Source organism: Montipora foliosa, chromosome 5 (genome assembly GCF_036669935.1).
Source record: "Montipora foliosa isolate CH-2021 chromosome 5, ASM3666993v2, whole genome shotgun sequence".
Classification (NCBI taxonomy): domain Eukaryota; kingdom Metazoa; phylum Cnidaria; class Anthozoa; order Scleractinia; family Acroporidae; genus Montipora; species Montipora foliosa.
The window spans coordinates 2,509,122-2,534,121 of NC_090873.1; the positions used below are offsets into that span (position 1 = coordinate 2,509,122).

The 25,000-nt window shown below is 39.4% G+C and overlaps 2 protein-coding genes across 6 annotated transcripts in view; one reads left to right on the forward strand and one right to left on the reverse strand.

Annotated features, from left to right (window-relative positions):
- LOC138003363 (kynureninase-like) overlaps nucleotides 1–18,604 on the reverse strand; it is a 35,452-nt gene extending 16,848 nt beyond the window's left edge. For 2 of the 5 annotated variants that reach the window (XM_068849399.1, XM_068849395.1), the window contains exon 1: nucleotides 4,099–4,239. The gene's annotated coding sequence lies outside the window, so the exon portion shown is untranslated. Of the gene's footprint in view, nucleotides 1–4,098; nucleotides 4,326–5,519; nucleotides 5,650–18,467 lie in introns of those variants that run through there. The other 3 variants (XR_011123509.1, XR_011123510.1, XM_068849397.1) reach the window with 3 other exon arrangements.
- LOC138003356 (adhesion G protein-coupled receptor L3-like) overlaps nucleotides 1–25,000 on the forward strand; it is a 104,092-nt gene that overhangs the window by 59,773 nt on the left and 19,319 nt on the right. The gene's annotated exons all lie outside the window — the stretch shown is intronic.

Genomic DNA, 25,000 nt, shown 5'->3' on the forward strand with positions numbered 1-25,000 from the left:
TAAAGAAACTCTTCCTCTTTCTTTAATATTTCATTCCCTTGTTTTCTTTCTCCTCCTTGTCCCTCATTCACTGAATTCACCACGCATTTTTATCGCAGTCAAGTGAGCAACTAAAGAGGTTACACATCCAGCTGAAATTAGTTGAACCAAACGAGGACGAGAACGAGTACCAGTTTTGACTGGTAGTTTTTAGCGAAAGTACTTAGAAAATTTATAACCCGTACGATTAACCTTAGTCTTTGTTAGCAGAATAGATTGCTCAGTTATTCTTATTGCTGTTACCTGGGCCTTTTTGCTGATCGAAAAATACCAAAACTGCTACCCTGTTGTTGACTTGTTTTGACACGACGACACTTTTGCAAAACCTCGTACCAAAATGACGACGGCATCACGTTTTTCCCGCCAAAATGACGCTGGTTTGCGCCCACTCACTGTTGTCTTATGAGAAAATCTCGTACTCGTAGCCTTTCTCGTCCTACAATCTAAAGCTCTCTAATATGTTCCCGAGGGCGAAATAAACGGAATGAATACAATACAGATGAATCTGAATGCAATAAATTAGCTAAATACGCGTTGTTCCGGAATTATCTCGAAGGGAAACATCAAACTCCTTTCCAGTCTCATCTATCCTGAGCGCAGTCATGTCAAGACAACTCCGACTGTTTCTTACCGGGGCAGCTGGGTCACATGAGCCATTACGTTTTCGATAAACATATTCCTTTGGAAAAACTCATTCCAATTATTTGTTAATCCTAAACCGAATTAGGAACAAAGTCTGAAATAGTCCAAGAAAAACCAGAACCTTTTTTAAACGACCGAAATTCTTACGGAAACGAACTTTTTAAAACATATATAACAAGACATCCAATATTTTCTTTGTCAAGAAAAAAGGATGCAGACCAGCGCTTAAACCAACTCGGTTTTATATAAAAATATAGCCAATGGGGCAATATCCTTCAACATTTGTTGCCTGTTAACACAGCAACATGTCGAAACATGTGTTCAAAACATTTTAGCAAACGAATGAATGCCAGATCACAGAAAGGGTAATAACTCAAAAACTCGAGGAAGAAAATTATGAACACTTAGGACGAGTGGGTTTCAACAGTACCCCTGCAACCATTTTAGCCATTTTGGCATTCGCAAGACGCTCGTCACATTACTTTTATTCATGCTAACGAATTATTCATGGCAGTGTCGCAATGCTTTACTGCCTACTATCCTATCCCACCTGCTGTACATATTTACGAAATATATTTCTTGTCTTTATTAAAGTAAAAACATGTTCTCTGGTTAAAAAATATTAAAAACATGAGCTTTCGGCTATCAGTCGATAGCCTTTAACGAGTGAAAAGGCTAGCGCCCGAACGGAAATATATACCAAAAGGGGTGCGAAAATTTAAAAGAAAAAAAATAGAATACAAAAAGAAGTGTGAAAAAGCTAAGAGATAAAAATGCAAATGCAGTCAAATTACAATAAAATAGAGTATTGTCTAGGCAACGGTTTTGAGTTATTTTCCATGTCAACAGCTTTAGCTGTGCCAACATTCTAATGGTTTTTGAACATGGTAATTACCTTTGTCAATAACACAAGCATTATCGAAGTCAATGGAATGATTGCTTTGCCACACATGGTTGGCAACATTTGAGCCCTTTCTACAGTTCTTCAAGTTTCGTTTTCGTCTTATCCTGGTTACAGCTCTATTTTTACTTTTAAAATATTGTCAACTCGAGTGGGGCATCAATTCGAACTTTAAATCCCAAAGAGCCATGCAGTCTGCGTAGGAACAAATAGGTTCACATGTTGATAGTATACACCATGGCCTCTCAGTTGATTGCCATAAAACATAAAACACCAGATTGCAGAAGAAAGAAGAAAATCTATAGATCCCCGTTCTTCTCGAACACAATTATTTTAACCAGTAGTGTAGCAGCTGATCCAAAGTTTACTCGCCATTGGTTCGCAACCCTTGCAGGAAACAATGATACGTCATTCCAGGGGCACCCAACGTCAATTTTCGGAAAATATCTTTTCGGAAGACGATTTGAGATCTAGAATTTTCGGAACATTTGTTGTAAAATTTCTTGCTTGCCTGCCTGTCCTAGGATTTTCGAACGTCTGAAAAATGGTATAATTGCCCATTTTAAACGGATTTTTACCCTAAAAAGGTCACCTAGAATTTTCGGGAGCCTTTTTTCTGGCTGAAATTTCCCAAAAAGGAGAGTTTTGATCTCTATAATTTTCGGATCACTAGACATTCAGCTAGGAAATCTGAACAGTTGAAAAATTTTTAGGGGATAAAAATATGCCTATATCTACCGTTTAAATACTAAAATACGTTTAACAATGCTATGTTTAAGTAGTTTTGAACTATATTCTAGTTGGGTGCCCCTGTCATTCTTTCTATTGTTTTAGCTATTGTTTGGGGTCAGGGTTGCAAACCAATGGCGAATAATCTTTGGATCAGCTGCTGCATTACCAATTTTAACATTCAAATTGGTAGGATACAGTCAATTATGGTTCAATAAATGCTGGCGGGGAAGTGCTTCCCGTGTTACTTCCAAACCTAGAACACTGTGCTTATGTCGAAATATTTCAGGCCTGTCAGCGATTTCAATGAATACAGACAGCCAGTGAAAAGCGCCGGCTTCTCCAAAAGAGAATTTGGCTACTAAATTGAAGTAATTTAACGCAGCTTCTTTCAAACCTAAGATTAAAATTCATTTTGACGATAACAACATCAAGTTGCCTAAACGTGATCATCAATTTTGTTTTTGAAATGCAGCGTTTAGCGGCGTCATGTAAAAAATAGGCACGCATTGCGTACATTTGTGCGTACATTAGTGCAGTAGGCTGGTACTGTGTAGTAATTACTTTTGCAAAATTAATTTTCTTTTACTGTTTATTATGTTATCCCTTTTTTGTGTGTCGTTTTTGCGTTCCGATTACGAACAGTTTGATGTTTTCACTTAAGTAAGCTCTATCGGATAGCCTGGTTGGTACCTGGATGGGAGACGACTGGGAAATCTTCGTGATGAAGATATCTCATCTTGTTTTACTTGCTTCCTTTTTTGTATTTGGTTGCTAAGGGCTTTTCTGTAATCTTTTCACGTTTTTGATGAACGGCGATGGAGTCCCCAAACAGTGCAGATACTAAGGACAAGCACAAAGACTGTGAGGCGTGACGATTTATATTTTGTCCAATCGTGTTAGCATTTACATAACCAATTATGCATAAATTGAGGCAATAGTGTCCAATAAAGTTAAGCCCTTTCGGGTGGAGTTAGTACTAGGATGGGAGACCACCGCAAATTCCCCTCGATGAAGACATGCAATTATTATTCTCATTGTTCTTTTTTTTTTTAACTTGATTTCCTTTTTTTTATTTTGTTAAAGGTTTTTCCAATCTTCTTTTAACGTTATTAATGAATGGTTTCTAGTACCTAAACCGCGCGGTTACCAAGCGGGTGTTGACTCACAAAGTTCACAGGCTCTAGGCTGAATTTTTTTTCTTTCACGATTAATTTTGTTGGCCAATCGCATTACCATTAACATAACCAATTACATTTAATTTGATTCAAGTTTTCACTGAAGTCAAGCCCATTCGGGTGGAGTTAGTACTTGGATGAGAGACCACCGCAAAACCGCGTGACAAAGACAACTTATCTTTTTGTTAACTTCTTTTTTTCTTTTTGCTTGATTTCTTTTTTGTACTTGGTTTTTTAAAGGGTTTTTTCTAATTTTCTTTATTGCTGTATTGGGAGGAATAGCCATGGAATCCCCAAACGGTGCAGTTAGGCTAAGCAGGTGTTGACTCACAAAGCCCACAGGCGCTCTTGGCAAGAATGCCACCAACGTGAACGCCATTGTTGCGGTTGATCATTACTCTTCCAAAGTAAAAAGAAAAAGCCGTCAAGTGGGCCGCAAACAGAATAACCGTACGATGGGCATCAATCGTGGAAATTCAAGAAAATCGTACATTAGTTTCGTAATTCATGCACGCGCTGCAGGTCTACAATCTTACACTCACTCACTCCCTCAGACAGCCCCGACAAAAATGACATAAAGCGCACCTTTATTGAAAAATATTTAATTACCTTTCTTAGATAAACTCAGCGCTCCTTGGGTTTGTGCTTCATGAACTCCGGAAGATGCCAAGTGATAACACATCTGAGGTGGAGAAAATATGACAAGGTTTTAAGGCCTGCATTGTTCTTTCACCTCTTCTTGGAATGACCTGGCTGTTTGGTGTTCTGAGCATGACGGACGCTGCTCTAACATTTCAGTACATTTTCACCATCTTCAACTCATTACAGGTACTATCCTGACCACAGAAAAGAAAGGAAACTTGATTAATTGATGAATGAATGAGTGAGTGGGTGGGTGGTTAAGTGGGTGGGTGGGTGGGTGTGTAAGTGAGTGCGTGAGTGAGTGAGTGAGTGAGTGAGTGAGTGGTTAAGTTGTTATGTGGGTGCATCAGTGAGTCAGTGAGTCAGTGAATGAGTGAAGGAAGGAAAGAATGAATGAATGAATGAATGAATGAATGACCAAGTGGCTGACTAGGTTAAAGACTGACCAAGCAAGGATTAACTCGCAATACTGCTATATTCACAATTTTTAACAGACGGGTATTTTTTCTCCTCAGGGGCTATTTATTTTCCTATTTCATGTTGTCAGAAATGGAGATTTGCGGGCAGAGTTGCATCGTAAATGCCTTCAGTATATGAAAACCCATTTTAAGATGCAGCAACAGTCAAACATAATCCGGATGAACAAAATAGAAGATAGTGGCACATACAGGAACAATAAAGCAGCTCCTCAATCGTGTAGACACGGCAACACCTTCATCTTGAATCAAGAGAATAACATCACTCCAATTGACATGTGAATGGCATGCGACAAAAGTGCCACAGAGAAAGAACATGCGTCCTTTCGTACAACTGGTTTATTCCATACATCCAAGATAGGACTTGAAAGGAAATACCACAATTGAGCAAAGCGGTGCTAAATTTATAAACTCAAAGTTTGCCATTACAAAAAGGAAAGAAACTTTCATTTAAGTGTGTAGTCGTTCTGGCGCTAGAGCAGTAATTGGGAACACTGTAAACTGACATCAACAATTAACGCAAATCACGTCAAATGTTGGTTTTTGAGGAGAGGGGAAACTGGAGTACCCGGAGAAAACCTCTTAGTAGAGAACCAACAAACTCAACCCACATATGACGCCGAGTCTAAGAACCGAACCCAGGACACATTGGTGGAAAGCGATTGCTCTCACCATTGGCCATCCCTACACACCCAAATCATTTACGGACCTCCTTTATGTTATTGTGCGTCTACTGCTTTGAAAATAAAATCGGTAACAGTACGACAGGGTAAGCAATTACACGATCAATTAGGCAACCAAATGCCTCTCTCTCCCTCTCTAAAAAATTTGGCCTCCTCTTGGTTGCACTACGATACGATTGAAAATTTATAATAAGCAGGAAAGGCGGTCGAAAATGGAAATTCTAGTCACCTTAATTTTGTAGCTGGGACACGTATGATCACGACACAAACGACCACCAATTCGAAGTAGACCTTAGATTTTTATTTTGCCACAGCTGATGGGAGATCGAACACAGTGCGGCGCCATTTTTGGTTGATGCTAATAACGGGCCAGCGGATATGCCCATAAGAGATCTCAAAATCGCGCACGCGCAGACAGAATGTCCATCTGCTGCAGCGCGTGATCCTTTATCTTTATCAAGTCGCCATCTCCTTATCGCAAAGCTTTCGTTGCTTCCGCTTCCCTGAGGCATCGTGGCTGCTATGAAAGCAAGGTTATATGTGCCACGGCAATACGGTTGATTTTGCGAATAGCATTTTTACCAATTGCTCACCCCTACTTTCTACGGTCCAGAAAGGACCAGTGGTTAAGGCGGTTGCCTTAAGATCCGGGGATCTCGGGTTCAGGTCCGTTCTGACCACTTGTTGAATTTGTTCCTGTTCGTCCCTGGTTCAACTTTTCGGCCGCAATTGTAAATTCCAACTGGTTTCAGCCTCCGGCCAGTTGGCATTCTTAAAAGTTGTTGTTATTCTGTCGTTTCGTTAATTGTGTTTCATTAGCCCCGAAAAACTCCTTAGGGGACTCATCAATTAAGTATGTATTGTATTCTACGCAACTTATTGTTATTCAGTTTTCGCAACACAACTCAAAGCGAAATGTCTGTCCAGCATACATAATTCAAGTTACTAACAACAGAGATAAACTTTGAAAAACTGAGCAGTCTTCAAAAACCCCAATTGCAATCGACTTTAATCTTCTTCAATTTTGCCCATCCCTGAATGACTCCTCTTTTTGTACGGTGGCTGTTATAGCCAGAACTTCCCTCAGCGTTTCAAGTAGTGATCTTTACATTTCGCTCGATATCCTTGCCAGTTCTCAGTCGCTGAATTTCGCTAAATTTTGTGACACAGCTCTTTTAATTATCTCGTGAGTTAATAATTTGCAATGCAAAGGTCACGATTCCATTCATCAACTTCCAGCTGCTGCAATTTCAATTTACCTTGCCAAAAAAAACCGAAATTTCGTGGATTCAGGTGGATGATGATTTGCCTACAACGAAAGTTAGCGATAAATATCCTTTGCAATTCACGTTTTCTACGTTTCTAGATCTCAAAAGTGATACTTCGTGCTACTATGTAGCCACATGCGCCAACGTGCTCTTCTCAAGATATCGTTAAGGTTATTAAGTTTACGTAGGCACAGTCGCCGTCTATTGCGGCATACAAAAAGTCTAATTATCTAATTATTTGCCTTCATTCAAAGAGGTTTGACTTAGATATGATGCTCCATTCATCTCTGATAGTTCTCCAAAATCCAATTATCGAAGTGCCCTTATTAGCCACCTGCAAAACTTTCACAAACTAAACAGAACCCTTGATCATTGTGCTATATACAACAGACAATGTACAGGTCTTTCAAGAATAACACTTCCCCTCAGCCGAAAAAGTGAACCACACGCATCGTGAAAAATTAAATAGATGCAGGTGAAAAGGAACACGTATCCATCCATGCTGATTGTAAGGTGGCAAGTTTTGCACTAGATAAGGATCAAGATGAAACCGCAAGGAATTTGATCCAAACAAATTTATGCTATTTCTATGGTTTCGTTTATAGCTACTCCAGTAGGACCAAAGGACGTAGGTGAAAATTCCTTTTGACCTTCACTGAAGCATGCGATACTCACACGGAAATTGGTTGGCAAGGCATGTTTTTTCACTACAAGTGACAATTTATTTAGTTGGTAAGTACTGGGTCACCCATCTAAATATTAGTTTGTCTCGAATACGTATTAAAACGCAATTCTGTTCAAAAGTTTAACTGGCTTTTTCTCAATTCGAGTCGGTAAGTCTTCGACCTTGTGATCGAACATAATTGAGAAGATGAAAACTTGTCCTGATATTTTGGCGTCGAAACGACAATATTTTTCAGCGGTGAACGCTAATAGGTTGGTGCAATGGAAATAAAAGGGATATCATTATTACATTTATCCTGAATCTTGCCAGCATCGATGATCATTGTAATATCAAAAACTTTTTTTGTTTTGTATCAATTCCGATACAAACGCATTCACTTGACCCCAAACAATATTTCCCAGAAAATGGATAACTTTCCCCATTAGGTGTTGGGTATGTTTATCACACAATGAACCGGCGTTCTTTCAATTTTAACGTGGTGAGATAGGAGCCCCCGATCGTGTCTCTTTTGAGGTTTCAACTCCAAGTCTTCCTCACTCCGATAAACTGAGTTTCAGTCTTTTGTTCGATTTGAATTCAGTCAAGCCAGTCTTACTTGAGTGGAAGACTGTTAATGGAACGTGTAGATAAGCTTACGATGACTGAGAGACAACATATACCAAGGGCCAAAAGACATCGACGCGTGCTAATTTAAAAAAGGCTCAATGTATCTGGAGATTCAATGAATTCATCAGAATTCTTTTCTTAACACTCTGATGACGGGGGCGGGACTGAAGATGGTCGTTTATGGAGCTTACTGGGGCTCGTCGTATCTATCAAAAGATCTCTCATTTGCTTCTTTTGTTCGTCCACCAGAAGTCGTACATTTCTCTATTGTTATTGGTGTCTCTAGAGGTTGGTTAAAAACGTCCTATTCCTTGTTTCAGCTGATGAGTGAACACTTCCAATGGGTGGTTTTCACATTTTGTCATCGCAACCATTTTGGTGGACGACAACAAAAGAGCTCTCGTTAGCTCCTTTTGTTCGTCTACCAGCAATTTGTACATTACATCATTGTTATCTGTGTCTCTAAATTGGATGCACATGACCTATGCAAGAAACGTTCAGCCTTTTGGCCAATAACTGCCTGTCAAGCACCCATTTTACTTGCAACACTGAAATATTAAGTGACGTTTGTAAAGTTAAGGCGAACTTTTGGAACGCAGACTCTTCGAAATTCAGGTTACAAACTTCACCCGCCAAATTTTCCCTCGTTGAGTTTCATGTTTTTTCGGTGGGCAAGATATGTACATTAACGATGGCATTAATGAAAATCCCCGAGGGACAACTGCCAATAACTTGTCTTGCAAATGAACTCTGTCAGTCTTCCTTTCGATTATCGGAAAAAAAAACGAAATGAAAACACCTAGCTCGTCGGTTTTACTCAAGCTCAAGTCTTGATTCAGGAGTTAAAGTAAAAAAGTCAAAGAAAAATCTCGTAAGACCGGAGATAGCAACGAGTAGACGTTTTCTAAATCCCTACAGTCATTAACTACCTGCACGACTTACAAACTGACGACTTACAAATGAGATGAATCGAATTTTCCAAAAAGCCCTGCAGCTATTTCTTAAAACGCCCACCTGGGAAACAAATCGTAAAGTCAAAGCACACGAAAAAGAGTCGGAGTCATGACCTGGAACGGAAAAATGTCTGTCAGTAACCAAATCGTGAGGACCATTATTTGATGATAATATTTTAAACAAAACCTGCCCGAGCCAAGTTTAATTACTTTTCAATTTTTGTCACGAGAGGATTTTCATTACAGAGTCAGTGTTTTCACCTTGACAGCTGTATGCAAAATTTGCATGCCACATAAATAGGCTTGAAATTTTCAAAGGTAAGAGAAGACTGTACATTTTTGCCAACCAGTTTTCCTTCGTTTTTCCAGATAATTATTTCACGCCAACAATTTTTTACACTCGGAGTAGATCTATTTTGTAGACTGGTTTGCCCAGCAAAACGAATTTCCACTGAAATTGAGGAAATGAAAAAAGAGGAATTTAAGGAAATTGTTTGTATAAGAAAGTTCTACATGGCTGCAAATAAACAAAACGGGTCATATTACAACAAAGCAACGCTCACCTGCTCAATTAGAGCCGCCACTGACAGTGAAAATGTTTTAACAAGCAGACTTCCCATTAAAGTTGCATGAATATCGACTCCGAATGGTTATCTTTTGCAAGTATTGAGATCGAGTGTTGTTGAGATCACTTCGTGTGTATATATTAAAACCATTATTCTTTTCAATGTCGGTAAATACTCTGGCATTCTTCACCTCGATTTCAAGGAATAATTGTTAGTTATTGTATCTTTCTAGGCAAGGTATTCGTATCTCTTTAACCTGGGTAGCCTGCGTAGCAAGAGTTTCCGTTGAAGATTTTTAATGTTTTGGACGCGCGAAAAATGGGGCGAGACAAGAAGTTCGTTCTCCTCTCCTCTCCTCCCCTCCAAACTCCATTTTTATTTTTCTGCGCTCGCCCTATTCTCGCGCTGCCGAAAAAAGAGTTCGCTCCTCGCCCACTGGAAACGCTTGCTGTGCAGGCTATAAACTGGGTGGGGATGAAGTGCTCCATACAGGTCGTCCTTTGCTCCATAGACTCAAATGGTCAGCTGTCCCTGTAGAATGGGACCACCAGGATAGCTGTATTGGATCACTAAGTGGCCTGGGGATAAGGACCCCATGGTTATCTTAAGGGGAAACGCGAGTTCTTCATCCCCTGCCACTGTACCCCACATATTTCGTTGTGTCTTTCCATAGGTTGGGAACATTAATGGCCTTGTTTCCACGAGTCTCCGATAACTCAGTGGTAGAGCACCCGAAGTAGTATTCGGCGGCACGTCCTGGGTTCGACTCCTTCAAAGGAGCACTCGGGTTTTTTTCCGCGTATCCCTGAGTCACCATTGAAACTGAAAATACCTTCTCCTCATCTTATCCTGATAGTTTCATTGGTTTAGTTTTATCTCATTTTACAAAAGTTTTTACCGTAATTATAAGCTCTGTTGTTTGTTTTTACTCGTGGATATGTCCACCAGTTTTGGTGAGATTCTTTATGCAAATGTATCACTCCTGCGTAACCGGAAGTTCGATCTAATAAGCCAATCAGGATGGATAATCACAACACAGCTTAGAAACCTGTGATTTCCTGTTCGCGTGGTTGTGCGCCGCCATTGCTGTGTGCCGCTTTTATACTTAAGTGTTTGAGCACCTTCTGCTGCATTTAGAGGCAAGAAACGGAAGAATTAAAGAAATGGCTTTCTTTGAAGGTGAAGCAAAATATTCTGAACAAGTACAGATTGGTGCAATTAGTTGTGCACCGCCTTTCACTGACCAACGCGAAGACTTTAATGCGTGTAGAAATGGAATCGACAGACACATGGTGAGAAGACAGTCCCTGTTCATCCCCTAAGCCCACGGGAGATAAATAAATTCCATTTGGAAGGTAACTGCCATTTGGAGAGTAACATCGAAGCTATTAAAATATACCAATGTTTATCAAAGCTATCACGAAGTTCTGCAAGCTACGAGTCATCAAAGCCACATGAATACAACTTGACCAACATCCGTGACATGAAAAACAGTGAGGCCCCAAGCAATCCATGCTTCCAGACACTAGTAATTGTGTGGTGGATCATGATGAAGAACTGTCGAAAGACTCTATAACTGATTATGCAACGAAAACTGATGAGAAATCCGTACCAATCTCCTGCGATAGAGCAAGGGTTGAGGCAGTACATGCTCCCCGGGACAGAGAACCTTCCAGGATTAATTCCTTTCAAGAAAACGTCGAGCTTGTTTCAGAAAGACAAGGTAATTAGAAAGTGTATGGTGCATTATTTAAATAAGGACGTACCGAGGTTGTCTGAGTTGAGAAAGTGTTTATCTCTTGCTTTTGGAAAATATTATATCTCTATACCTTAAGACCGCAACTCAGACATAACAATCTTCGAGAGTTGGAGATTCTAATCATCATTTTTATCTTATTATCCACAGAACTGCTAAACACAAAAAACACTTGTCAGTTCTATTGTGTATTCAAGATCAATCTGCTACTACGCATTCGACAAAATTGAACCAACAAAATGAAAATTATTGTCTATCAAGAGAAAAGTTATTGATATCATGAGACATTGATTCGAACCCAGGCCCTGTTGCTCATGGAACGAGTACACATACAGCACATACCATACTGAGAAATCCTTCTATAGCACTGTTGCAGGCTCGATTAGCTCAAAAAGGATTGAAGGCACTAGAATATACCTCAGATGGTTCATGCTTCTTTTCTTCTGTTGCCCACCAGTTATACAATGATCCTTCCTATCACATGAATGTGCATGCTGCTGGAGTTGAAACCATCAGAAACAACCGTCAAGAATTTATTGGACCCATTACAGAGCAATTGTGCGTTTGTTGTCACAGCAACATACATGGTGTGATGCACTTATTATGCAAGCAGTTTGCAATGTATTAAATGTTACTATAAGTATAAATGAATCCATTGAGGGGTGGGCACCAGTAACTGTTATCAGTCCTATAAGCAGAACATTGTGAACATTGGACATCTAGATGGAAGACACTGTTTCAGCACTTCAGTTAGATTATTATAATGAAGTATTTCAGTTTATGAAATCAGCGGTGTTACCAATGTCAACAGTTATTCAGAGCCTGGTAATAATCGATTAATTAACGATGGCCAAAAATGATGTGAGTGTCAGTAATAACTTCTTCAAAGCAGTGGCAAAAAAGAGCTTTTATGAGAGAATCTATCAAGCGGAAGAGACAAAATCACTTGAATAGTTCAGGGAAAAGAAAAGCAATGCAAAACGCCAAAACAGATCTGAAAATATTAAAGCAGCAAGGGAATAGGAAAAGAAAAGCAATCCAGAACATATCAGAGACCTAAACAGAAAAGCATAAAACCATTTAAGGAATGCTATGCAGAGCTTAAGGCTAAACTAAACTAAAATTTGTTAAGGTCAAGACTCTATTAGACATTCCATGTCAAAAGTGATTCAGTCTTTTTCGTGAGAACACATGGCCCTGAATGTGTTCATTTGCTGTTATCAGTTATGGTTCAGATCATCTGTTTCTAAGTGCAACAGTATCAAATATAGTGATAATTAGCAAGGTTTGTTGGAGGAATGTATAACTGGCACAAAAAGTGTTAATATTACTGAATGGATCTGCTCTACTTGCTAAACCTGATGACATGAACAATATGACCTGGCAACAAAAATCAGACCTTATTCAAAATTACCCTGTCAACTGTGCAACGAACTTTGAACACATGGTACAGCTCTTTACATAGGATTTGTTAACGAGTAATCTTATGCCTATTGGAGAAATGGTATACTTATTTCACAGGATTGAATTCCAGCAAAGGGGATTACCTCACATACATGCATTATTTTGGGTATCTAGTTGCACATGAGAGCCCACCGTGCTGTTACACAATTATCCAACTGTCAATGCTAATGCATAAAGAAAACTTCAGCCTGCCAATTTTAAACAATCGCGGTAACTTTCATATCCACGAGTAACGACAGTGGCACTTTGATTTAATTGAGGTTTAAAAGCCTGGGGCTCTGTGATCTATTTTCGAAGTGGGGACAAGTGCAACGGCACTGAAATAGAAAGTAAGTGTGAAGACAACGGGAAACGCGGAGTAAGAATCAATGACACGGGAAGCTTAAATAAAGTCTTGCAGAACATTAATGACAGGCAGGAATAGTGGACTGGACTCGGGTAAGAAGGAAACAGAATCCAAGCACGCCCAAACATTTGGCGTTATGTAAAAAGCAGGCGCAAGTAGAATTTCTAATTTACTTCAGGAGAGCGTGAGCATGTCTTAGATTTATGGTGACGCAAAGGATTAAAAAAAAATGAAATATTAAATCTCCACAACTGACGCAAGCTGGCGTTTTACGTTCCAAGCTTTTCAATCATGTTCACTGGATCGATAATGCTGAACATCCTGTTACATCCTGGATTATCGGTGAAGTTATTTATTAATCCAGCGATGCTGATTCTAGAAATAAGTAGCAGATACTCAGACTTAATGGGACAGAAATGGACATTAGTCTAGATACCTCTCCTAGGGGGGAGAGGGCGTTGAGCAGCGACGAAACTGTAGAGGATATGGACGTTACAAAACTTTGAGAGTCTAAAAGGGAAGTATCTACAGTTTAAAACGAGCAAAAATACATGGCCCGGCAAGCTCAACTCGACGTGTTCTTCTCAGTTAAGTACATTTTTTTTGCTAACTTTTCCTAACGACGTAAAATGAACAAATGTGAGGTTATGTGGAGGACGTGAGCCATGCATAATTAATTCAGTTCCATACCGTTTACTCACGTTCAAAACTGACCGATTGGACCTCAGAGGGTTGGATCTAGGGAAAGGTGACGTCACTTGCTCACTAGCTTAAAATTGCAGCGTGTAAATGCAGCTTATCATATATGCAAAACAAGAGTTCAAAAGACTGAAAGCCCGAAACTCCCGTGCTGCCGTATTTGGGAATTTTAGCAACCACGAAGGCTACGGCAACGAAAACGCCACAAAGCAAGAATATCATTGGTTAAGGCCGGTTTACACGGTACGATTTGTGACAATTGTCGCCCAGATTTATCGGCCCGACGGCGTCGGAGCGCGATCTTGTGTACCAGCCAATGAACGACCGATTCATGGAGATGAAAATCGGACCGATTCAAAAAATATGTTGCAGTGCAACAACGTGAGCATACATCAGGAAATCCTTCACTTTTTATCTTCACTTTAGAACCGTTGCTATAAACTCCAGTTCTATGATAGTTTGCCCCTATTGTTCAAGGTGAACAAGATGGAATAATCGCGAAATACTTTCGATAGCACTGTTATATAAGTGACGTTGAAGTTGACGTTGCTGTTGTCCTTGCTAAAACTCCCTGTTGAGGCTATTCCTCAACAATAGTTTCCCTATTTATTAGTCCATGCCAATCCTGAAGATATACCGGCATGCGGTGGGAGCTGGTTTTCGTTTTGTGAACCTGTTCGTGATTTTGCTTGATAAACTTCCAACTGTGAATTGATTTGTGCTTACTGTAGTGACAGTGTTCTCATCAAATGGTGAGTAAAAACTCGCTTTCCGTCAGTTGTATATTTCAGAGAGTAATTCGCGGTTTATTTGTAGGTTTTTACGGCGTCTTCTTGTCGCTTGTTATACCAGATGAGAACAAACAATTGCAAGTGCTATGAAAATTGGGTGTGTCAATAAATCGACTGTTGTATTCCAGATAGCTTCGAGCGTGTACTTATTTCCCGAACACTCCCTATTTAATAAGTGTTTTCACGAATTCACGTGACGTCACGGCCATGTTGGTGTCCCTAAACAATGGAACGGCGTTTATTTTTGCGTTCCTAACTAATCCTCCGGGAATCGAGCTCTATTCTCATGCAAATGCTTTCTTTTGTTTCTGTGGAAAAACAAGGTTACTGATCGCGTGAGTGAATACACTCTGAAAGCCCTTTTCGAAATACATGTATCAATATTCAGTTTGATAGTGAGGCAGAAAGGAATAGAAACAAGTTGCAATTAACGTGAAAGATATTAACATAGCATCCACTTTCATTTGTCTTTGTCTTCTAAACCTCTCCTTCAAACGTATTTCTGATATATCGAAAGTGGCCTATTCAGCCGCGTACATACGCATTGCATTCTTAATTAAATTAATTAGTCTTTGACGTCATTTTCTCCTCGATCCAGCTCTCTCAAGATTCTAAAGTTTGTAATGGCGGACCATTAAATAGGAAAATTCCAGTAAAAATAAACAGGTGTATATTGGAAATCAAGGCTTAAACCTAGAGTTAATTTAGTTAATATAGTTTAACTTGTGAAATCCAAAGAAAAAGAAGAATTGATTGATTTGGTCATAGAAGCACTTTTAAAAATATTTTCATAGCGAAAAAAAGGATTGGAGATTCTAATACAAGAGCGATAGACAATCACGAACACATTGTCATTAGGGGCTTTTTTTCTTTGCAAAAATCATCACAGAGCTTTGTATGCGACGGTCACCACGGTTGACTGACAAATCAGCCACGTGTGCATAAGGCACGACGCCTTTTGTAGAGCGTTTTTGTCCAGCTACGTCATCATTGTTCGATACATCCCATCATTCGCTTACCAGGACTTTCTTTTTCATTGATGACTTATACTCTTTGATTTCTTTCAGCTGGCATCACAAATGGGGATATTCGTGGTATCTAAATAAAAGCCTTCCCACCAGGGTAGGGGAAAGCTTGACCGATATAAACAATACGTGGTTTTGCTTTTTGGTCAAGAAGGGTGAAACAAAATTGATAGCTGAGAGATGTGACGAAAGCCATAATTACATCTGCCAAAATCGCTACTGTGACGGCACTTTGCTGACGATGGATTTGCTTCCTCGATCTCTAAGTAAGAGTGACTTCATGCACGTTACCTCATAGAATTTTAAACCTCTTCATTGAGAGAGATCAAGCTGTGTAGTTAGTTGAAATTTGGTATTCCTCCAAATTTTATTAATGGAACCTGTCGGTTTCTTGCCTGTTAGCACGAAGCACTGAGCAAGAGCATAAACGGGAAAAATAATCAAATCTGATTAGCTAATAGCGTGCTCGTAAGCGGTGTTTTCAAGCAGGCAACCGTGGACAATAACCGATTTACCATGAGGACCAAGGTCCCAACTTATTCCGCCCTAATCCCAGCAAATAGAAATTATTGCAAAAGTTTACAGATAAGAGCAACAGTTACTCGTAAACAACTTCCCGGGATGTCATATAGGTAAGAAAAATAACAAATATGAAGAAAGTGGATTCAAACAAGAGTGTACACAGTGAAAGTGAATTCACTATCCAGACAAAGAAACTTTTAACGAAACGACGGCTTTTATACAAATGACAGCTTTCAACCGAACAGCAAACAAGAAATAAGTTATTTACCGATCTTGGTTACCCTGGTTGCAGAGGTTTTTCTTGAGCTGCGAAAAGAGCCGTGAAGCGACGAGAAAGAAAAAAACCTCTGGTTACCTTGCACTTGAATCTCACTTTCATGCAGACGCCAGGGCCAGATTGGTTGATATTTTTATAAACATACAGATCAATATGATTGGTTTGTTTGATTGGTAACACCGAGGGGACGCGTGATTACTACATGTAAGTTGCTATTGGTCCCTTTTGAAATTATCAGTTTCACGCGTTTGACAGCTGGTGTCTGCATGAAAGTGATATTCAAGTCTAAGGTAACTAGAGGTTTTTTTCTTTCTCGCGCTTCGCGACTCGTCTTCACCCCTTCTCGGATCTTGGTCCGTCCATATGGAAAGAACCGCCCACTTGGTCTTGAGTAGGGCTATCAGCCGTCAGCCTTACTCAAAACCTCGGGCACGATTTTTTTCCGGTCTTTCTGCAGGTACCGGAAAGCATTGTGGTTTTGGTCACTTGCGATTAGTCTTTATTCGGAGTTGCTGTGTTTTCTGTCTTTTGTTTCTTTTGTTTTACGCAATTTCTGGTACTTGCAGAAGCTGCCTTTTTTTCCCATAAGGACGTCTCTTCCGGTAAATAGCATCTTCATTATTGCAACGCAATTGATAGTTAGATCATAGAACTTAAGAAAGCCAGATATATTATAGCACTAACCTACCTCTAAATCGGCCTTACTCGATCCGTAAGGCCAGGGAAGCTTTTTTAATTTCAAAAGGAAGGACAATTAATCCCAACGGTCTTAATATCCGCGAAGAAACGTATTAGATTTCAGTTTATCGTCATTTTCGTTATTTTTCCGTTACTCTTAGTATTTGAATTCAAATTCGTTGTAACTGCCATGTTTTATCACATTTTTTCTAGTATTACGTCAACATCCATTTACTATAAATATGTACTTAGAAGCAATTCAATGTAAACTCACATTGTACCTGGAAGGCTGGTTTGGCCAGCCGAAATATAGATCATCACTAAAATCAAATCTACGTTGTATCGGCTCTTGCTTAAAATATTTAGTTTCTCAACTTGTAATTACGCCGATCAGATCAAGACACCGATCCAACGTACACCGACAGGAAGATTGTCCATGGTTGCTTGCTTCAAAACTTTTGAATAGATCAGAACGTGTGAAACAGAAATCTAAAACCTCGAGCAGCTATATCTGTCTGTTTCTATCATGATCAGAATTATGAGCTAACTATCTTACAGCTTATTGTACAGGAGGACAACCAAGAAAAAGAAAAAAGCGGAGAAAGAAAAGACAAAGTCTGTGGAGTTGTCGTTGTTTGTTCTATTCGTGTTTTCTGCTCAACAAGGGGTGGTTGGGGGAACACTTACTGAAGTGTTTCTGTGATCAAAATTATATTCGAAGGTGACAGCATTTCCATACCTTTTACAGAAATTCTAATTAAATAGTACAAAGGAAACGTTGAAAACCAGAAAATAGAATTTTCAAATCTGGAATCCAGCCACTTATAGAATCCGGAATCCAAGACTCTCTTGGATGACCTTACATGGGGCGAAGTAACAATTGATTCACTATCATAAGCACACGTACAAAGCCACAAAGCCGAGCTAACAAACACATACATCGAGATCGCAAAAGGTTAGCCTAAAAACAAATCTCAGTGAAAGGTTTCCACTTGTTTATGCAAGGTATAGATTTACGGTTCAATTCCACTTTTTTTACTATTAAAAGGAAAGGGAAGCTTTTACAGACAAGTATTCTACATAATATGCCATATTTTGCAGTGAGCATTAAGAGATGATTAAAAAAATAGTGATCCGGTGATTAAAATGTGCGACAATACGAACGACGTATGATATTTCAACCGGAGATTATTTTCATCTGAATGAAAGAAAAATGAGCTGGGGCATTTTGAAGATGGTTTTGGGTGGTTTAAACTTTACGAACAGTAGTAAACAATGCGCTAATGATCGCAATTATGTTTCAGATGTTTAGCTTTGAAATTCTCTACAAGTTCACGAACGAGGAAAATAATTTTACTGTTCGGGCCAGCGAGCATGGAACAATTTCTCTCCTCAGTGTGAGAAACTTGCAGAAAATTATATTGAAGCTTTCACGACGATGACTTTTTTAAGTATCCTGTTGAAATCATAAGCTTACTATATAATTTGCAAACATTGATAATCTTAATGCTCGGAATCGTAAAGTAACTTTTATAACTTACCTTAAAGAAAGGGCAAAGAAACTGCTGTTGCTATCCGCGTTCGAAAATCTTTAAAACCATAAGAGCTCGATAAATTTTCTGGTTTGCCAAACACAATTACTTTATCGAAGAGTCAACTTTCTCGCCATGCACTGTCACCGCTCTCGGACGCCATATTTGTTTTCCACGTGACAAACTTGTCTCCACACATATATGGAGCTTCATGGTTGTTACTTCATGGACTGGTTCACTGTGCTTCACGGGCTAAGTCATTGGCCAATCATAGCCAGGTGTGGTATTGTACCCATATTATTAGTAAACCAGACATACTGGCGCCAGAGGCTATAATTCAGTCTTCTTAAAGGTGTAACTAACACGTGTATCACTTACATCAAAATAGAAAATTCAGTCAAATGAAATTTTAGTTGGTTTACTCGTAAACTCTCTGTTTTAAGGTAAACTTGTTGCAGTGCGGCCTATCGGTTTGGGTCGTAAGGCGTTTGTCTTGAGATCCGTAGATAATCGAGTTCAAGACCAGTTCTGGCCACTCGTTACATTTGATTCTGGTTTAACTTCTCAGCTGCACTTGTAAACATCCAACTGGTTTGCCTCCGGCCAGGTGGCATTCGTAACCGTTCTTGTATATTGTTCTGGCCCCAGTTGTACCAAATCCAGTGGGGCGTTACTAAACCACAAAACAGCGAAACACCAAAACACCGAAACACCGAAAAGAAGCTCCAAAACACCATGTATGACCCTACCATACACTGAATACTAACCGAGAAAGGTTGTATTTGAGATTAAAAATCGTTTTAGGCCTAATTAGGCCTAAAACGATGTTGCTCCTAATTCATTCTTAAAATTAAGATTAAGATTCAGATTCTGAGATTAGAAGCAATAACGTTTTAGGCCTAATTAGGCCTCAAATCCAACCTTTTTCGGTTAGTATTCAATATATGGTGAGGTCATACACGGTGTTTTTTTGGTGCTTCGTTTCGGTGTTTCGCTGTTTGGTTGTTTAGTAATTTCCAAACTTTTTGTACACGCCTTTACTAAGATGTGCTTAGAGTGTGCATCTTCACAGTTGCATGAGCCATACTGAAATGTTGGCACTTCAGATTGAGACTGTCGGATAGTGTTAATTGACAGGATAAAGTTATCCGGCCTTGCAACAACTAGGGTCTGTTCTGTCGTTTCGTTGATTGTTTCGTTAGCCCTGAAAAGCCCACATGGGGAGTGGTTAATTAAGGACGGTGCCTTCTAATTCAAAGGTATTTTTCCCGGTTTATAAACATGCGGGAAAAGTAGATCTTAACAAGTGTGATTGAAATCCAACTAGAAAATTGGAGGTAACCACGCATTTAATAATATTAATCAACATATTTGTGAAAGCGTTAAAATACAAAGCAATGTATGGCGTTCTTTTCCAAATTAAAGCTTAATCATCTCTGAAAAATGCATGGTTACCCCCAATTTTTCTTTTAGATACCAAGAGCACTTGCTGAGTTCTGCTTTCTCCGCATAGTTTTAAATTGCGCAAAAATATCCCAGTGTTAGTAAGCATCACCCATAGGACACCCGCGTGTCCGGCTTGGGATGCGCAGAACGTATGCGCAATAACAACAGTAGACAACCTTACCATAGTTGTTAAATAAACAAAAGATGGTTTCTGTAATTTAAAGCAAATTCATAAACGCTATATTGCAATTCGACTTACACGTGGAAAAAATGGTACCTCGAGCCCTTCTTACAAAATTATTAAGCTTTCCAGGCGAATAAAGTCATAGATGTATAATTTAATTTAACGTTGTTTTGTTTGTAGGTACAAGTATGACATTCCGTAAACTGATAGAGGCAACCGTGATCCTTTCTTAACAGTTACCAGCAGCTGTATTTTCAACATAATAGAAAAGCTACATTATAAAGTACCAATGCATAAAAAACAACGTTAAAAAAACATCACTCAAAATGCCGAGGGTGATGAAGTGATTATTATACATTTCATTTTACATATACATTACCGAAAGTTGTCGTTCTCTCGATGCCGAGTGCATCTTGAGTTCATTTCACTCAACCAAGTGTGTCGTTGGCTGTAGTTTGGAGAGCTCTAAGAGAAGCTTACTAGCTAAGAAGGACTCCGTCTTTATAAGAGATTATGAGATTGATCGAATTGGACTGGTAGTCACCTCAAGGCATTTTAATAAGAGATTGTTTCGTTGATTGTATTCCAGATTTTGAGCGATTCTTATAGCACTTTGTCAAGTTTAGCCTGATTCTCAGACGGTCCAGGTCGCGCTAGTGTTACGCACTCTACTCCCTTCTCCGACGTCCGCGTGGCATTTCGAAGAGCTCCCTAAGCACCGTTATAATTAAAATAAGGAAACAAATATGAGACGGACCGCCCAATATGGCTTTCTCGGCGGTCTGCTTCGTAGACGGGATTATTTGAGTTAGGGCCCCCTTAGCTGTGAACACGTGGGCCTCTCAATCTGTGTTGCAAATTTTACAGTTCGGGAATTGCGATTTGTTGTTTATCTATTAGACTATAAAAAGTTTACATTTATTTCTTTTGCATGTGTACATCTCCATCTAATAGAAGCTATTTTTGTCTTTATTAAGGCATTGCGGATAGCACACAAGAATATCTGAACATAACTGGTATATGTTGCACCCAGGATGAGTCAGCATCTAAGTGCCTAGGTATTGTAATTCTTTTGTTTTTTTCCTCCGTCTCGTCCGATCAACTTTATACTCAACATGTAATTAGCAGCTATTGCATTGTTTCATCAAGGCGTAAAGGAGTAACTCTACAAAACACCTCACACGCACCAGTATAGCTTCGATACCAACTCTTTTCAAAATTAGGGGACTTACAGATGACACAAAGCAAATAGAAGTTATTACACCTTTTGCTGTTCATTTACGCAGAATATACATTCATTTACGTCAACAGTTGAAACTATACGGCAAATATACGTTTATTAGTACTTCCATGAACTTCATTAACGCGAACGAACTTTCAATAACGCTATTTGCATATGTATTAACATTCAATGGCATGGCAGTTGTGTGTTCATGGGCAAGACCAGTGTCTTTGTTGTTGAAGGTGGCTCAAATGATGTTCCAAAGGACAATCGCATGCTATTCGTAAAACTAATTGTGTTTCCATTTATTTGTGCAACAGCCCAATCCCTTTCTGTTTTAAATTTTGTGGCAAAAGGACAAATCACTGCTTATAACTGTTTGATATCAAAAAAGCGACACATTAGTCGCAAAGATTAGGGTACAGGGTTTCCGGTGTTGTGGTCTGCCATGTGATTGGCCGGCTGGGGCGCAGTATGTCAAAAATACTAATGGTGTACGAGGGCACCTATTAGCAGAAACAGCTATAAGTCAAAGGAACTTGTAGATGTAGATGCAATGCTGCTAAAGGAGTAACTCTACAAAACACCTCATACGCACCACTATAGCTTCGATACTAACTCTTTTCAATGTTAGGAAACTAAGAGATGACACAAAGAGAGAGAAATTATTAATTTGCCCCGCTTAAAAAAAACTTGTTAATTTAAATGCTGCAGGAAGTCCACTGTACTGAGCATGCATATCTGCTGAATGGGGCTATCAGACAATTTCAGTGATTACGAGAGCAATAACCCGGAGTATGTATACTTTTTAACAATAACTTTATCTGCAAATCCGAAAATCTTCATTGACCCTTCTGGACGTTTTTTCATAAAAGATATCACAGCAGATGAGAAGATTTTAACCTGCGCTAATATTTACGCTCCAAAGGAAGGCAATGCAGCTTTCTTTCTAAACTTGTTAAAACAGCTAAACGACTTCACATGTGAAGACATTATAGGAGGTGATTTTAACATGGTACCTGATCTAGAAAAGGACAAATTTGGTGGCATCCTAAAACTCGTCAAAATAGTGTTAAAAATTATCCAACAATTTTCTGAAAAACTCGATCTCGTCGAGGTGTGGAAGACAATACACCCTGAAACTAAAGGGTACACATGGAGATCCAATAACTTCTGTCCCAACTACTCCACTACGACATTTCATATATTGCCGCGGCGCTCCGCGCGTGAATAAGCTCAAAAGGGGCAAACGATTCCAGAAGTAAAGTGTTTCACTGAGGATGTCTGATAACTGATTTATAATCCTTTCATTCTTCCGTCCCTATTTTTAGTTTCACATAATGCAAACCAGATGGAGTGCACAGAAAGCGACTTCCAAGGACTTGAAAGGATCGAAAACGAACATCGTCTTAATATGGTGCTTTCCTCTGTATCCAAAGATTCAAAGGGATACTGGAAAGCACTAAGGTAAGTTGTAGAAGTTTACAACCACATACCAAACCCCGCGTTAACTGTACAGCAGGACATGTGCGACAGACGTCCGAACAAATCAGCATTTCAGGCTGGCCAACATTAAGTTAAGAAAGATACTACGTGGATAGGCTTAGGACTGGGTAAAGTACTACTACTACTACTAATAATAATATAATCAATCATCATCATCATCATCGTCATCGTCGTCGTCGTCGTCGTCGTCGTCATCATCGTTTTCATCATCGCACCTGTGTTTCAGTCTCCCTGATATACCCGTGCATAAATGTTCTACAAATTGGGGAAACTACGAATCAAATCAATACAAAGCTGCTCAAATCATTTTTTTATTACATCGAATAAACCCAGAGCGAAAGAATTAGAAGCAAAATAAAAAATAGGTACGCAAAACGTAGGCAAAGTCTCTTTACGAGCCTGAAGGCCCATTAAGGCCGGCGCTTAACTCCTGTTTCCGTAGCATGAAGCGACTAGGAGTATTTATGCTCCCCCCTGGATGGGATGTTAGTCCATCGCAGGGTTACCCCTAGCATTAGGCCGGTACCCATTTATACACCTGGGTGGAGAGAGGCACCGTGAGAGTAAGGTGTCTTGCCCAAGAACGCAACACAATGTCCCCGGCCAGGACCCGAACCCGGACCACTCGATCCGGAGTCGAGCGCACTAACCATCAGGCCACCGCGCCTCCCACAACGTTCGCAAAACGTACAAGTGTTTAATGCGATTATGGGACTGAACTGGTAATTTTATTTTATAAAAGAATGAAAACTGGTGTTTTAAAAAATGGGAATAGCACTATTCGTAGGACGATACAATGTGTGTCTTAGTAAGTTGTGTGTTAATGGGCAAGACCAGTGTTTTTGTTGTTGAAGGTGGCTCAAATGATGTTTCATAGGACAATTGCATGCTATTCGTAAAACTAATTGTGTTTCCATTTATTTGTACAACAGCCCAATCGCTTTCTGTTTCAAATTTTAGTCATTTCTTTGTGGCAAAAAGACAAAGCACTGTTTATAACTGTGGGATATCAAAAAACCGATACATTAGTCGCACAGATTAGGGTATAGGGTTTCCGGTGTTGTGGTCTGCCATGAGGTCTGCCATGTGTTTGGCCGGTTGGGCGTGGTATGTCAAAAATACGAATGGTGTAGGAGGACACCCATTAGCAGAGACAGCCATACGTCAAAGGAACTTGTAGATGTAGATGCAATGCTGCTAAAGCCTCGGTGGACCACAGTTGTTCAACGGCTTATAACGAATGATTTAGTGACCAACCTTGATTGGGAATTATTGGTGGATACTGATTTCTATGGCTGGCCAGTAAACTTTACATGTTTGGTTCAGTTTGTGACATTACTACAATGCCAAAATGATTTCCCTTCAAGTTCTTCCAGCTAAGGCCATCGGTTCTTTTCATTTCTGTAGTATTACGACGATTAAGCGTTGAATTGAAATTTTTGAGAAAAAAAAAACACTCAAAGAAATCAAATTCAAGTTCAAGCTTATTGTACACTGTTACAGAAAACTAGACACTATACAATCATTACAGAAAAAAAGTACACTACCGTGACAGAAAATTAGCTAGTCGAGACAATAATTAATAGTGTACAGTGACCAAAGTAGCCAATGAGCTATGATCAGTTTTGAGTGGTCATTAGAACTTTTGCAGTGCTTTTTATAGAGTATGGATGAGAAAAGTTTGGGTTTTGGTGGGACAGATTCCCATTTTTTTAAACTGCGGAATATTTAAATGCAGGTATGCCATAATTAGTGCCTACTGATGGCTTAAAGAAGTCTTGATTTGCAGCAAACCTAGTATTATGCAAATAAATCTCTGATGCCAAACTTTAAAATTAACATCTAGCTGGTATAAACGCGATGATGCAGGAATACAATTAATGACCTTCCGGACTTTTGTTCTCGTTTTTCGTTCGGTCCTTATAATTACTTGACATTTTTGTCACCGGTATCCTGGAAGGCTCTCTACAACTACAGGCTCCATAGGAAGTTCTAACAGTAAACCAAAATGTGCCATTTAAGGCTAAATCACCTTGATTATCACTTCGGGTCTTTAAAAAGGGGAATTTTCTATCATATGTGACTTTCAAACATTGCGCCTGTTTGGGAAATGAAGTTTCTTTCGCGGATCCATAATTCAACTCAGAAAGGTGTTCTCTAAACTCTGGACTCGCTAGGTTGGCC